The 14,103-nt window shown below is 45.2% G+C and overlaps 1 protein-coding gene across 1 annotated transcript in view; it reads left to right on the top strand.

Annotated features, from left to right (window-relative positions):
• LOC144493070 (short transient receptor potential channel 5-like) overlaps window positions 1–14,103 on the top strand; it is a 124,353-nt gene that overhangs the window by 33,025 nt on the left and 77,225 nt on the right. The gene's annotated exons all lie outside the window — the stretch shown is intronic.

Below are 14,103 nucleotides of genomic sequence, written 5' to 3'. Positions count from 1 at the left end.
GGCGGAGCCCCGGATTGAGGCAGCAGGGGCGTGTCCAGGCATATCACATTAACAGACAATACTACAGTGGTTCACCACAGTAATCATTCTGGGAAGTTGGTTTGCAGATGAATTTGAAGTTGGAACATGTTGAGGGGGATATCTTTCTCTGTCCTGGGATCTCCCATTTACAAGGTATTACTGTTAATGATCTTGTTTGCTTACACCCCGGACATTTTCTCTTCCACCTTCTTCCGTCGGGAAAAAGATACAGAAGTCTGAGGTCACGTACCAACCGACTCAAAAACAGCTTCTTCCCTGCTGCTGCCAGAGTTTTGAATGGGCGTATTCCATATTAAGTTGATCTTTCTCTACACCCTAGCTATGACTGTAACACTACATTCTGCACTCTCTCCTTTCCTTCTCAATGAACGGTATGCTTTGTCTATATAACGCACAAGAAACAATACTTTTCACTGTATGCTAATACATGTGACAATAAATCAAATCAAAGGAATTTGGTGGAGCAGTCTGCAAACAATTTGTGCTGATTTAAAAAAAAATCAAATGGAAATATGATTTGTTTCATCATGTGAATTTCTACAAGTCCAGGTCCTTTTCCAAATACGGATAGTGTTCATGTTTACTCCAACATCCTCTGTTGTGATTTAACACTTTGAATCAGTCAGTGTCTTTGTTTTTGAATAACCCATTCTATTTCTATTTCTATAACCCTCACAGATTGGTTTCAGGAAAGGGCATTGATTAACATTAGTCTAGAATGTTCTTTTTGTCCTTCTTGTGACAGGGAAGTGATTTCAATCACAATCCATAATTCAGGTGACCGTCGGGTGGCCATCCTTTCAGCAGTTTTGAAATATAACATTAATTTGAAGTACAGAAGACAACATGCTCATACTAGACATGATGCGGGGAGTGAGGATTTCAGCAGCTGATAATCTGAAGCAGTGGTGAAGTTGAGCAACGTTACGGAGGTGGTAATAGTGATGACATGAATATGTGGTTAGATGCTTATCTCAGGGTCAAGTGTGGCACCAAGATTACAAACTGTTTGGTTTGGTCTCAGTCAGTTGTCAGGGTGAGCGATGGAGTTGGCAGCCAGGGAAGAGAGTTTCATAGAAATCATAGAAACCCTACAGTGCAGAAGGAGGCCATTCGGCCCGTCGAGTCTGCACCGACCACAATCCCACCCAGGCCCTACCTCCACATATTTACCCGCTAATCCCTCTAACCTACGCATCACAGGACTCTAAGGGGCAATTTTTAACCTGGCCAATCAACCTAACCCGCACATCTTTGGACTGTGGGAGGAAACCGGAGCATCCGGAGGAAACCCACGCAGACACGAGGAGAATGTGCAAACTCCACACAGACAGTGACCCGAGCCGGGAATCGAACCCGGGACCCTGGAGCTGTGAAGCAGCAGTGCTAACCACTGTGCTACCGTGCCGCCCGTTTGGAGAGGAGTCAAAATAATGGTAACAACCGTCCCAATATTTATGTGAAAAATAATGCTGTGCTTTCCAAGGGGCAGCAATGGTGGAGAGGAAATGGTATAGTGGTATTGTCACTGAGCTGATAATCTGGAGATCCAGGGTATTGCTCTGGGGCCCCAGGTTCTAATCCCACCGTGGCAGATGGTGAAATTTGAATTCAATAAGAATCTGGAATGAAAAGTCCAATGATGACCATGAAACAATTGTCAATTGTTGTAAAAACTCATCTGGTTTACTAATTCCTTTTAGGGAAGGAAATCTGCCATCCCATTACCTGGTCTCCATGTGACTCCAGACCCACGGCAATGTGGTTGACTCTTAAATGTCCACTGAAAGGCCACTCAGTTCAAGAGCAACAAATGCTGGCCCAGCCAGTGAAATGCGCATCCCATGAATAAATAAAGAAAGAAGCATGTTAATGAGAAATAGTAAGGGCGAAAGGTGGATCCTTGACAGACACCGGATGTAATAATGTAGGGGCAAGAAGAGAAGCCATTGCAAGTGATGCTCTGATTATAACTTGATAGATAAGAATGGAACCAGGCACGAGCAGTCCCACCCAGCTGGATGACAGTGGAGAGACATTGGAGGAAGATTCGATGGTTAACAATGTCAATGGTGCAGACAATGGTGTATTCAAGAGGCAGCTGGATTATAGCACTTGTGGCGAATGGGATCAAAGGTTATGAGGAGAAAGGCTATTGAGTTGGACGAACAACCATGATCATAATGAATGACGGAGCAGGCTCAAAGGACCAAATGGCCTCCTCCTCCTCCTATCTTCTATGTTTCCATGACAGGTTTGAGAAGGATGAGGAAGGAAAGTTTACCTTTGTTGCAGTCACACGGGATGTCACTTGTGACTTTAATAAGAACTGCTTTGATATAGGAGTGGCATGGCAATCTGATTGGAGGGATTTAAACATTGAATTCCAAAAAAGATAGGCATGGATTTAGGAGGAGACAAAACATTCGAGAAATTTTGAAAGGAAAAGAAGGGTGGGGATTGAGTGTCATTTGCAAGGATGGTGAATTCAGTTTTTTGAGGACAGGAATGATGATGACAGATTGAAAGGAGAGAAGGACAACATCTAAAAGTACGGCAAGTTTTGGAAACCTTGGATAATGAGAGATATTGCGAGCCGAGTCAAAGAGAAAAAGGAAGCATTTGTCAAGGCTAGGAGGCTGCGAACATAAGAACATAAGAACTAGGAGCAGGTGTTGGCCATCTGGCCCCTCGAGCCTGCTCCGCCATTCAATGAGATCATGGCTGATCTTTTCGTGGACTCAGCTCCACTTACCCGCCCGCTCACCATAACCCTTCATTCCTTTACTGTTCAAAAATGTATCTATCCTTGCCTTAAAAACATTCAATGAGGTAGCCTCAACTGCTTCACTGGGCAGGGAATTCCACAGATTCACAACCCTTTGTGTGAAGAAGTTCCTCCTCAACTCAGTCCGAAATCTGCTTCCCTTTATTTTGAAGCTATGCCCCCTAGATTTAGTATCATCTGCCAATGGAAACAACTTCCCTGCTTTTATCTTATCTATTCCCTTCATAATCTTTTATGTTTCTATAAGATCTCCCCTCATTCTTCTCAATTCCAATGAGTATAGCCCCAGTCTACTCAGTCTCTCCTCATAAGCCAACCCGGTCAACTCTGGAATCAACCTAGTGAATGTCCTCTGCACCCCCTACAGTGCCAGTGTATCCTTTCTCAAGTAAGGAGACCAAAACTGTACACTGTACTCCAGGTGTGGCCTCACCAGCATCTTATACAACTGCAACTCCCTGTTTTTAAACTCCATCCCTCTGGCAATAAAGGACAAAATTCCATTTGCCTTCTTAATTACCTGCTGCACCTGCAAACCAACTCCTTGAGATTCCTGCACAAGGACACCCAGGTCCCTCTGCACAGCAGCATGCTACAATTTTTACCATTTAAATAATAGTCCATTTTGCTGTTATTCCTACCAAAATGGATGACCTCACATTTACCAACATTGTACTCCATCTGCCCTCGCCCACTCACTTAGACTATCTGTATCCCTTTGCAGACTTTCAGCATCCTCTGCACAATTTGCTCTGCCACCCATCTTAGTGTCATCTGCGAATTTTGACACACTATACTTGGTCCCCAACTCCAAATCATCTATGTAAATCGTAAACAATTGTGGTCCCAACACTGATCCCTGAGGCACACCACTAGTCACTGATCGCCAACCAGAAAAACACCCATTTACCCCCACTCTTTGCTTTCTGTTAGTTAACCAATCCTCTATCCATGCTAATACATTACCCGTAACACTGTGGACCTTTATCTTATGTCGCAATCGTTGGTGCGGCACCTTGTCAAATGCCTTCTGGAAATCCAGATACACCACATCCACAGGTTCCCCATTGTCCACTGCACATGTCATGTTCTCAAAGAATTCTACCAAATTAGTCTAACGTGACCTTCTCTTCATGAACCCATGCTGTGTCTTACCAATGGGACAATTTCTATCCAGATGTCTCGCTATTTCTTCCTTGATGATAGATTCAAGCATTTCCCTTGCTATAGAAGTTAAGCTAACCGGCCTATAGTTCCTTGCCTTTTCTCTACCTCCTTTTTTAAACAGTGGCGTCACACATGAAGCAAGTGTGGAATACAAGGAAAGTAGAAAGAAACTTAAGCAAGGAGTAAGGAGGGCTAAAAGGGGTCGTGAAAAATCATTGGCCAGCAGGATTAGGGAAAATCCTAAGGCTTTTTATACATACATAAACAGCAAGAGGGTAGCCAGGGAGAGGGTTGGCCCACTCAAGGACAGGGGAGGGAATCTATGCGTGGAGCCAGAGGAAATGGGAGAGGTATTAAATGAATACTTTGCGTCAGTATTCACCAAAGAGAAGGACTTGGTGGATGATGAGTCTGGGAAAGGATGTGTAGGTAGTTTGAGTCATGTTGAGATCAAAAAGGAGGAGGTATTGGGGTTCTTGAGAAACATTAAGGTAGATAAGTCCCCAGGGCCTGATGGGATATACCCCAGAATACTCAGAGAGGCAAGGGAGGAAATTGCTGGGGCCTTGAGAGAAATCTTTGTATCCACACTGGCTACAGGGGAGGTCCCAGAGGATTGGAGAATAGCCAATGTTGTTCCTTTGTTTAAGAAGGGTAGCAAGAATAATCCAGGTAATTACAGGCTGGTGAGCCTTACATCAGTGGTAGGGAAATTATTGGAGAGGATTCTTCGAGACGTATTAGCGAGAGGCAACATGGTTTTGTGAAGGGGAGGTCATGTCTCGCTAATTTGATCTGAGTTTTTTGAGGAGGTGGCAAAGATGTTTGATGAGGGTAGGGCAGTGGATGTTGTCTACATGGACTTCAGTAAGGCCTTTGACAAGGTCCCTCATGGCAGACTGGTGCAGAAGGTGAAGTCGCATGGGATCAGATGTGAGCTGGCAAGGTGGATCCAAAACTGACTCGGTCATAGAAGACAGAGGGTAGCAGTGGAAGGACGTGTTTCTGAATGGAGGGCTGTGACAAGTGGCGTTCCTCGGGGATCAGTGCTGGGACCTTTGCTGTTTGTAATATATATATAAATGATTTGGAAGAAAATGTAACTGGTTTAATTAGTAAGTTTGCGGATGACACAAAGGTTGGTGGATTTTTGGATAGCAATGAGGACCATCAGAAGATACAGCAGGATATGGATAGGTTGGAGGCTTGGGCGGAGAGATGGCAGATGGAGTTTAATTCGGACAGATGTGAGGTAATGCATTTTGGAAGGTCTAATACAGATAGGAAATATAGAGTGTGTGGCAGAACTCTTAAGAGTATTGATAGGCAGAGGGATCTGGGTGCACAGGTACAAAGGTCACTGAAAGTGGCAACACAGGTGGAGAAGGTAGTCAAGAAGGCATATGGTATGCTTGCCTTCATCAGCTGGGGCATTGAGTTTAAAAATTGGCAAGTCATATTACAGCTTTATAGAACCTTAGTTAGGCCGCACTTGGAATATAGTGTTCAATTCTGGTCGCCACACTATCAGAAGGATGTGGAGGCTTTGGAGAGGGTACAGAAAAGATTTACCAGGACGTTGCCTGGCATGGAGGGCATTAGCTATGAGGAGAGGTTGGAGAAACTTGGTTTCTTCTCACTGGAACGACGGAGGTTGAGGGGTGACCTGATAGAGGTCTACAAGATTATGAGGGGCATAGACAGAGTGGATAGTCAGAGGCTTTTTCCCAGGGTGGAAGAGTCAATTTCTAGGGGACATAGGTTTAAGATGTGAGGGGCAAGATTTAAAGGAGATGTACGAGGCACGTTTTTTTCACAGAGGGTCATGGGTGCCTGGAACTCGCTGCTGGGGGAGGTAGTGGAAGCAGATACGATAGTGAGTTTTAAGGGGCGTCTTGACAAATACATGAATAGAATGGGAATAGAGGGATATGGTCCCCGGAAGGGTAGGGGATTTTAGTTCAGTTGGGCAGCATGGTCAGTGCAGGCTTGGAGGGCCAAAGGGCCTGTTTCTATGCTGTAATTTTCTTTGTTCTTAAAGAGAGAGAACCGTTTACAACAATGGCTAACATGGGAAACAGTGAGGTTGAGCGAGCAGAAGATGGACCTCATGAATTCAGAGAGGGCATAAGAAGAGATTGGGGTGAAACTAGGGAAAGATATGAGTTCAGGATTAGGACAGGGTGGAACATTTGAGGTTGTTTCACTCGGTGGAATAATGCAAGAGAAGGATGTAGCAATGGCAGTCAATGAGATGGTCTCAATCTTAGTGACAAACAGGTCCATTAGCTCCTCAGATTTATTGTTGGTTGCACAGTGGCACCGTGGTTAGCACTGCTGCCTCACGGCATCAGGGACCTGGGTTCGATTCCAGCTTTGGATGATTGCTTGTGTAGAGTTTGCACTTTCTCCCCGTGTGTGTGTGGGTTTCCTCCGGGTGCTCCGGTTTCAACCTGCAGTCGGAAGATGTGTGGACTAGGTTGATTGGCTGTGCTAAATTTCTCTTTAGTGTCAGGGGGATTAGTGGGGTAAATTTGTGGGGTTACGGTGATAGGATCTGGGTGGGAATGTTGTCGGTGCAAGCTCGATGGGCCGAATGGCCCACTTCTGCACTGTAGGGATTCTATGTTTCTATGAAAAGGGTACAGGAGACAAGGGAAAGGGGCTAGTTTGCTGTGGAGAGAAGTTGCCAGGAGTGATCTTAGTATTCCAGGATAATCTTGGAATAATGAGCAGTTTTGACAGATGAGAGCAGTACCTGGTTATGCTTTTATAGTCCGGCGAGATCTGTAAAATAATTATATTTTGGTCGAATCCATACTGAACTACAAGCATTCAACATAAGAGAGGAGAATTCTCCCTTCCTAAAATAAATGAAGATCCAAGTCAACTATAGTCAACCTTAACTTGCAAATGGATTTTGATACATGAAATAATACTTGGTTACGTTCAAAGATTTGGGAATTCAGGGCAAATGAAGAGAAAATATGTTACCCAAGGGTTCAAAAAATGTGTTATAGATAAGGATTACTAATCTAGGAAAATGAAATGAATGTGCCCAGGCCTCAGTGCTAAGACATTGCTATTTCTAATTTACAACATTAGATTCACAAAGTTAATGCAATTTGGTCAAATTTGCAGGGTTGGAATTGAAAGAAACAGGCCAAAAATTATAGATTTAGATATAAACGAAATATGTGTGGACCAAACAATATCAGACAAGTGTAAAGTATTAGGGGGAATTGTCAGCATACCTATTCTGAGAACAGTGCTGAAATAGAAAAGGATAAAATTGAAAGGGGCCCAAGAGTCTTTGAAAACGAAACACCCAGCAGGTGCAGTGCTACGTGGAAGAGACTTTGAAGGTGGGAGTTAGGAGGTTTAGAAAAGTGTGAGCAGGGTCGCCTACCCACCCAGTCCCACGTCCTTGCCAGAGGTAGCATCAAGATGGCATCTGCTACCCTTCTGGCATCAGTGGATAGCTAATTAGTAGTTATTATGATGCTACTTGGGCCAGATTGGTGACGCTGCCAAGATCTTTCTGAGCACAGTTAGCCCAATCAATATGAAGTTTCACAAGTATCTTCAGGCAGCTTCCCAGCAGCAGGTTTGAGAGTCTTTTCAATCTGGTTTGACAGCGGTGACCAACCTTTATTTTATAAACATTCAGAAGTGTTCAGGGGGCACTTCTATCTTGCGGTGCCCTGGTGGTCTCCCACCTACAGTGACAGCACCTTCCGGTGCGGCTACTGGCCTCCCATAATCTTCCGGTGGGGCTACTGGCATCCCATAATCTTGGGCCCTCCAATGGCACTTCCAATTATGCAGCCTGCCTGCTGTCTTCATTTGGATGGGGTTCTGGGAGGTATCCAGTTAATTGGCAAGCTCCAGGGGCGGCACAGTGGTTAGCACTGAAGATAGGAACATAAGAACAAGGAGCAGGCGTAGGCCATCTGGCCCCTCGAGCCTGCTCCGCCATTCAATAAGATCATGGCTGATCTTTTCATGGATTCAGCTCCACTTACCCGCCCACTCACCATAACCCTTCATTCCTTTACTGTTCAAAAATTTATCTATCCTTGCTTTAAAAATATTCAATGAGATAGCCTCAACTGCTTCACTGGGCAGGGAATTCCACAGATTCACAACCCTTTGTGTGAAGAAGTTCCTCCTCAACACAGTCCTAAATCTGCTCCCCCTTATTTTGAGGCTATGCCCCCCTAGTTCTAGTTTCACCTGCCAGTGGAAACAATTTCCCTCTTATCTATTCCCTTCATAATCTTATATGTTTCTATAAGATCTCCCCTCATTCTTCTCAATTCCAATGAGTATAGCCCCAGTCTACTCAGTCTCTCCTCGTAAGCCAACCCTGTCAACTCCGGAATCAACCTAGTGAATCTCCTCTGCACCCTCTCCAGTGCCAGTATATCCTTTCTCAAGTAAGGAGACCAAAACTGTACACTGTACTCCAGGTGTGGCCTCACCAGCATCTTATACAGCTGCAACATAACCTCCCTGTTTTTAAATTCCATCCCTCTAGCAATGAAGGACAAAATTCCATTTGCCTTCTTAATTACCTGCTGCACCTGCAAACCAACTCCTTGAGATTCCTGCACAAGGACACCCAGGTCCCTCTGCACAGCAGCATGCTACAATTTTTTACCATTTAAATAATAGTCCATTTTGCTGTTATTCCTACCAAAATGGATGACCTCACATTTACCAACCTTGTACTCCATCTGCCAGACCGCCCCTCCCCTCACTTAGACTATCTATATCCCTTTGCAGACTTTCAGCGTCCTCTGCACGCTTTGCTCTTCCACCCACCCTAGTGTCATCTGCAAACTTTGACACACCACACTTCGTGCCCAACTCCAAATCATCTATGTAAATCATAAACAATTGCGGTCCCAACACTGATCCCTGAGGCACACCACTAGTCACTGATCGCCAACCAGAAAAACACCCATTTACCCCCACTCTTTGCTTTCTGTTAGTTAACCAATCCCCTATCCATGCTAATACATTACCCATAACACCATGCACCTTTATCTTATGTAGCAGTCTTTGGTGGGGCACCTTGTCAAATGCCTTCTGGAAATCCCAATACACCACATCCACAGGTTCCCCATTGCTGCTTTCCGCCAAAGGGATCCGGCCTCAATTCTGGCCAAGGGTGACTGTGTGGAATTTGCACATTCTCCCCGTGTCTGCGTAGGTTTTCTCCGAGTGTTCCAGTTTCCTCCCACACTCCAAAGATATGCAAGTTAGGTGGATTGGCCGTGCTAAATTGCCCCTTAGTGTCTCAAGATGTGTAGGTTAGATGGATTATCCATGGTTAACGTGTGGGGTTATGGGGAGAGGAAAAGGGAAAGGGCCTGGGTGAGCTAAAATCGGTGCAGACTCGATGAGCCAAATGGCCTCCTCTGCACTTTAGGGATTCTATGGTTCTATGATGATCCAGAGGGATAGCCAGATTAGAAAACAAATGAGATCAGGACCTGGAAATGGTTCTATTTTTCCTTTAAAAACAAAGTCAATAGATTCCATCCAACGTGTCCAACCAATACAGAGCAGATATCAACAGTTAGTAGAGTACAAATCAGAGGATGTGGTGATCAAATTGTTTAGTGCTGTGATTACACCTTAAATTGTGTCAAATTTTTCTTGTGGGAGGCATTCAAACTCTGGAAGTAGGGCACAGAAGAGCAATGAGGCTGATTGCTAATCTCACAGGAGTGATTCGTGACAAAAGCTGGAGAGACAGCTTTTTTATCTTTGAAGGGAGCATCAGAGAGGTGGTGTTACAGAGATATATAAAATGAATATAAGGCCCGTGATCTTTGACTTGCTTCGCCAATCGACCGGTACTCTTTTGCCAACGAAATTTGACACGCGCTCAGAAAGGGCACGAAACCGATTTCAATACTCATGACAGTGAGTCCTGGATGCTATCATCTGGGCTTGCTTGGACTTACCCCCTCACTGTCCAAGGTTACTCATCAGCGAGGATCATGTGTGGTCCCCACCAACAGGGACCAGATGTGATAGCCTCGACAGTGGGACTGGAGGCCATTAAAACTCCCCTCGGTGGTTGGCGACAGAGCTGGGCAATGCCAGCATAGCACTGTCTGCCTGGCATCCTGGCACTGGCTACCTGGCATCCTGGCACTGCCTACCTGGCATCCTGGCACTGCCCACCTGGCACTCTGGCAGTGCCGGGGCAGTGCCAAGGGGGTGGGTCTTGATGGGTGGAGCCTGATGAGGCACAGTCTGAGAGGATGGTGCCATGACGGCGGAGTTGGGGGGAGGTCTGTGGGGGTTAGGGAAGGGGGAAACTGCAGGGGGAGGGTTGATCTGTGGGGATAGTGATCGGAGGGGTGAGGGACGGTGCCTGAGACAGCGATCGGGGGTGGAGGGATCTCTGCAGTGGCAGCCATTGGTGAGGGGGCGGGGGAGGCAATTGGCAGGCGGGTGGCGATATCCGGGGATGGGAGGTGACTGGCACGGGGTGCAATTGGCAGCAGGTCCTGACGTATGTTGGTCAGGTGGGGGGGGGTGGCGGGGGTGGGGGGGGTGGGGCGGGGGGCGGGGGGGGTGCGCCGGGGGGACGAGGGTGACAGGAGATCTCTCCCAGTACACTGGCAGATCAGCACACCTGTGCAATGTCACCATGACAGCTCAGTAGCCGGCTTCACCGGCCACATTAGGCTCCCTTCTGGTAAGAATCGCAACCTGGCACTTCTTTTAGACTAAATACATAAGATTACTTTGTTAAACCTGCCCAAAAAAAACCGAGTCTGAAATTTTTCCATTTTCTCACTCATTCACCAGTTGGAATCTTTTTCATAAAATTTCGTCCTGGGTCTACAAAATGAATCTCATAACACCAGGCTAAAATCCAACAGGTTTATTTGGGGTCACAAGCTTTCAGTGCGCTGCTCCTTCATCAGGTGAGTAGCCATACAGCGCTCCGAAAGCTCGTGATACCAAATAAACCTGTTGGGCTTTAACCTGGTGTTGTGAGAATTCTTACTGTGCCCACTCCAGTCCAATGCCGGCATCTCCACATTATAAAGTGAATGGTATGGAAAACGAATCTGAACTGCTGCTATCAATTAGCCTGGGTGGGTAGAGTGAGAGGAAACAGGTTTAAACTAGTAAAAAAAACTAAGAATTATACCAGGAGATCCTTCATTGTGGGAGTAATCAGTACTTGAAATGGATGTGGGGGCAAGTTAGGGGAGGTGTGAATTTTGTGTCATAGGAAATCGCGAGAGTGTAGTATTATTTTGAATGGATAAATTAAGAATGTCAAAAAAACCCTTATCCATCCATGTTTTATGGCCTTATCATCTCGTCACTACTATTAGCTGAATTTCCTCATAGACGACATGTTTTCTCATTTAATATTGTGAGTGAGTTGTGGTCATCCTTAGAGGTGGAAATTAAGAAATATATGAAAGGAGGGTGTTTCCAATCGTCTTACTTACATTTTAGTTTCTACCTTCAGAGGCGACCTTAGGAGAGTCACTAAGTAGCTGTAAGACATATCCCTTAAGTATCCAACACGAGCATTATTAAATCATTGACCCAATAGACCCCATTTAGAGAGATTAGGATGGCCGCTAATCCACTACGGACTGTTTTGTACTCCTGCCAAAATTGAACTTGATCCTAAATAAGAGGGAAAGTGAGCTGAAGGTTGCTGAATCAGGTAACAGACATACATTGGCAGAAACCTGGTACAGAGTAGGCTACATCTCTTTATTATGGATTAATATGTAACCTGGGAAGCAAATGGAGAAGACATACTATCTGAGAAAAAAATGAGAATCATAAAATCCCTACAATGCAGAAGGAGGCCATTTGGCCCATTGAGCCTGCACCAACATCAATCCCACCCAGACCCTATCCCCATAACCCCATGTACTTACCCCACTAATCTCCCTGACACTAAGGGTCAATTTACCATGGCCAATCAACCTAACCTACTCATCTTTGGAGCGTGGGAGGAAACTGGAGCACCCGGAGGAAACACACACAGTCACGGGGAGAACATGCAAACTCCACACAGACATTCACATGGCTAGAATTGAACCTGGGTCCCTGGCACCGTGAGGCAGCAGTGCTAACCGTTGTGCCACCATGCAATCCATTAAATCTTCCAACATTCATAAGGTTTCTATAATTACAAACATGAATGACAATATCTATAACATCTCAAGTCAAACAATTAGCATTAATGACTATATCAGGCCACACAATTAGCATTAACTATCAGATAATGTCATTGAGCTGCTGTGATATCACTTGTCTGGGAATATGAGGCTTATTAAAAAACAGATTTTTCTTTCCTCAAATTTTTGTTTCTCCGTTTCCTGAAGCGTTTACTCCATTATGGGATATCGTTCCAAAGGCACCAGAAGACCTTTGACATCTCCGCTAAGGGGTTATTTTCATGTGTGAACTTTGACAGGGTAGTGTTGGCAAACTGGATTAGTAATCCAGAAACCCAGGGTTTCTCTGGAAGCCCACGTTCGAATCTCACCACAGCAGATGGTGAAATTTGAATTCAATAAAATCCTAGAACTAAAAGTCTGATGATGACCATGAAACCATTGTCATAAAAACCCATCTAGTTAATTAATGTCCTTTAGGGAAGGAAATGTGCTGTCCTTACTTGGTATGGCCAAGTGTACAGAGGATACTGAATGTTTGGAAAGGGATATAGATAGTCTAAGTGAGTGGGCGAGGGTCTGGCAGATGGAGTACAATGTTGGTATATGTGAGGTCATCCATTCTGGTAGGAATAACAGCAAAACTGACTATTATTTAAATGGTAAAAAAAATTGCAGCATGCTGCTGTGCAGAGGGACCTGGGTGTCCTTGTGCATGAATCACAAAAAGCTGGTTTGCAGGTGCAGCAGGTAATTAAGAAGGCAAATGGAATTTTTTCCTTCATTGATAGAGGGATGGAGTTTAAAAACAGGGAGGTTATGTTGCAGCTGAATAAGGTGCTGGTGAGGCCACACCTGGAGTTCTGTGTACAGTTTTGGTCTCCTTACTTGAGAAAGGATATACTGGCACTGGAGAGGATTCACTAGGTTGATTCCAGAGTTGAGAAGGTTGGTTTATGAAGAAAGATTAAGTAGGCTGGGACTATACTCATTGGAATTTAGAAGAATGAGAGGGGTATCTTATGGAAACATGTAAAATTATGAAGGGAATAGATAAGATAGAAACAGGAAGGTTGTTTCCACTGGCGGATGAAACCAGAACTAGGGGGCATAGCCTCAAAATAAGGGGAAGCAGATTTAGGACTGAATTGAAGAGGAATTTCTTCATCCAAAGGGTTGTGAATCTGTGGAATTCCTGCCCAGTGAAGCAGTTGAGACTAAGGCAAAGGTAGATAGATTTTTGAACAGTATAGGAATTAAGGGTAATGGTGAGCGGGCAGGTAAGTGGAGCTGAGTCCACGAAAAGATCAGCCATGATCTTATTGAATGGCGTAGCAGGTCGAGGGGCCGAATGGCCTATTCCTGCTCCTAGTTCTTATGTTCTTACCCTACTGGTATGGAGGGGCTTAGTTATGAGGAGAGATTGGGTAAACTGGGGTTGTTCTCCCTGGAAAGACGGAGGATGAGGGGAGACTTAATAGAGGTGTATAAAATTATGAAAGGCATAGATAGGGTGAACGGTGGGAAGCTTTTCCCCAGGTCGGTGGTGACGTTCACCAGGGGTCATAGGTTCAAGGTGAAGGGGGGAGGTTTAACACAGATATCAGAAGGATATATTTTACACAGAGGGTGGTGGGGGCCTGGAATGCGCTGCCAGGCAAGGTGGTGGAGGCGGACACGCTGGGAACGTTTAAGACTTATCTAGACAGCCATATGAACGGAGTGGGAATGGAGGGATACAAAAGAATGGTCTAGTTTGGACCAGGGAGCGGCACGGGCTTGGAGGGCCGAAGGGCCTGTTCCTGTGCTGTATTGTTCTTTGTTCTTTGTTCTTATGGCCTACATGTGAAACCAGACCAACAGCAATGTGGTTGACTCTTAAATGCCCTCTGAAAGGACCTAGTAAACCACACAGTAAAATGGGCA

This window comes from Mustelus asterias, chromosome 4 (assembly GCF_964213995.1).
Source record: "Mustelus asterias chromosome 4, sMusAst1.hap1.1, whole genome shotgun sequence".
Classification (NCBI taxonomy): Eukaryota; Metazoa; Chordata; class Chondrichthyes; order Carcharhiniformes; family Triakidae; genus Mustelus; species Mustelus asterias.
This window is presented reverse-complemented; position numbering and strand designations above follow the sequence as displayed.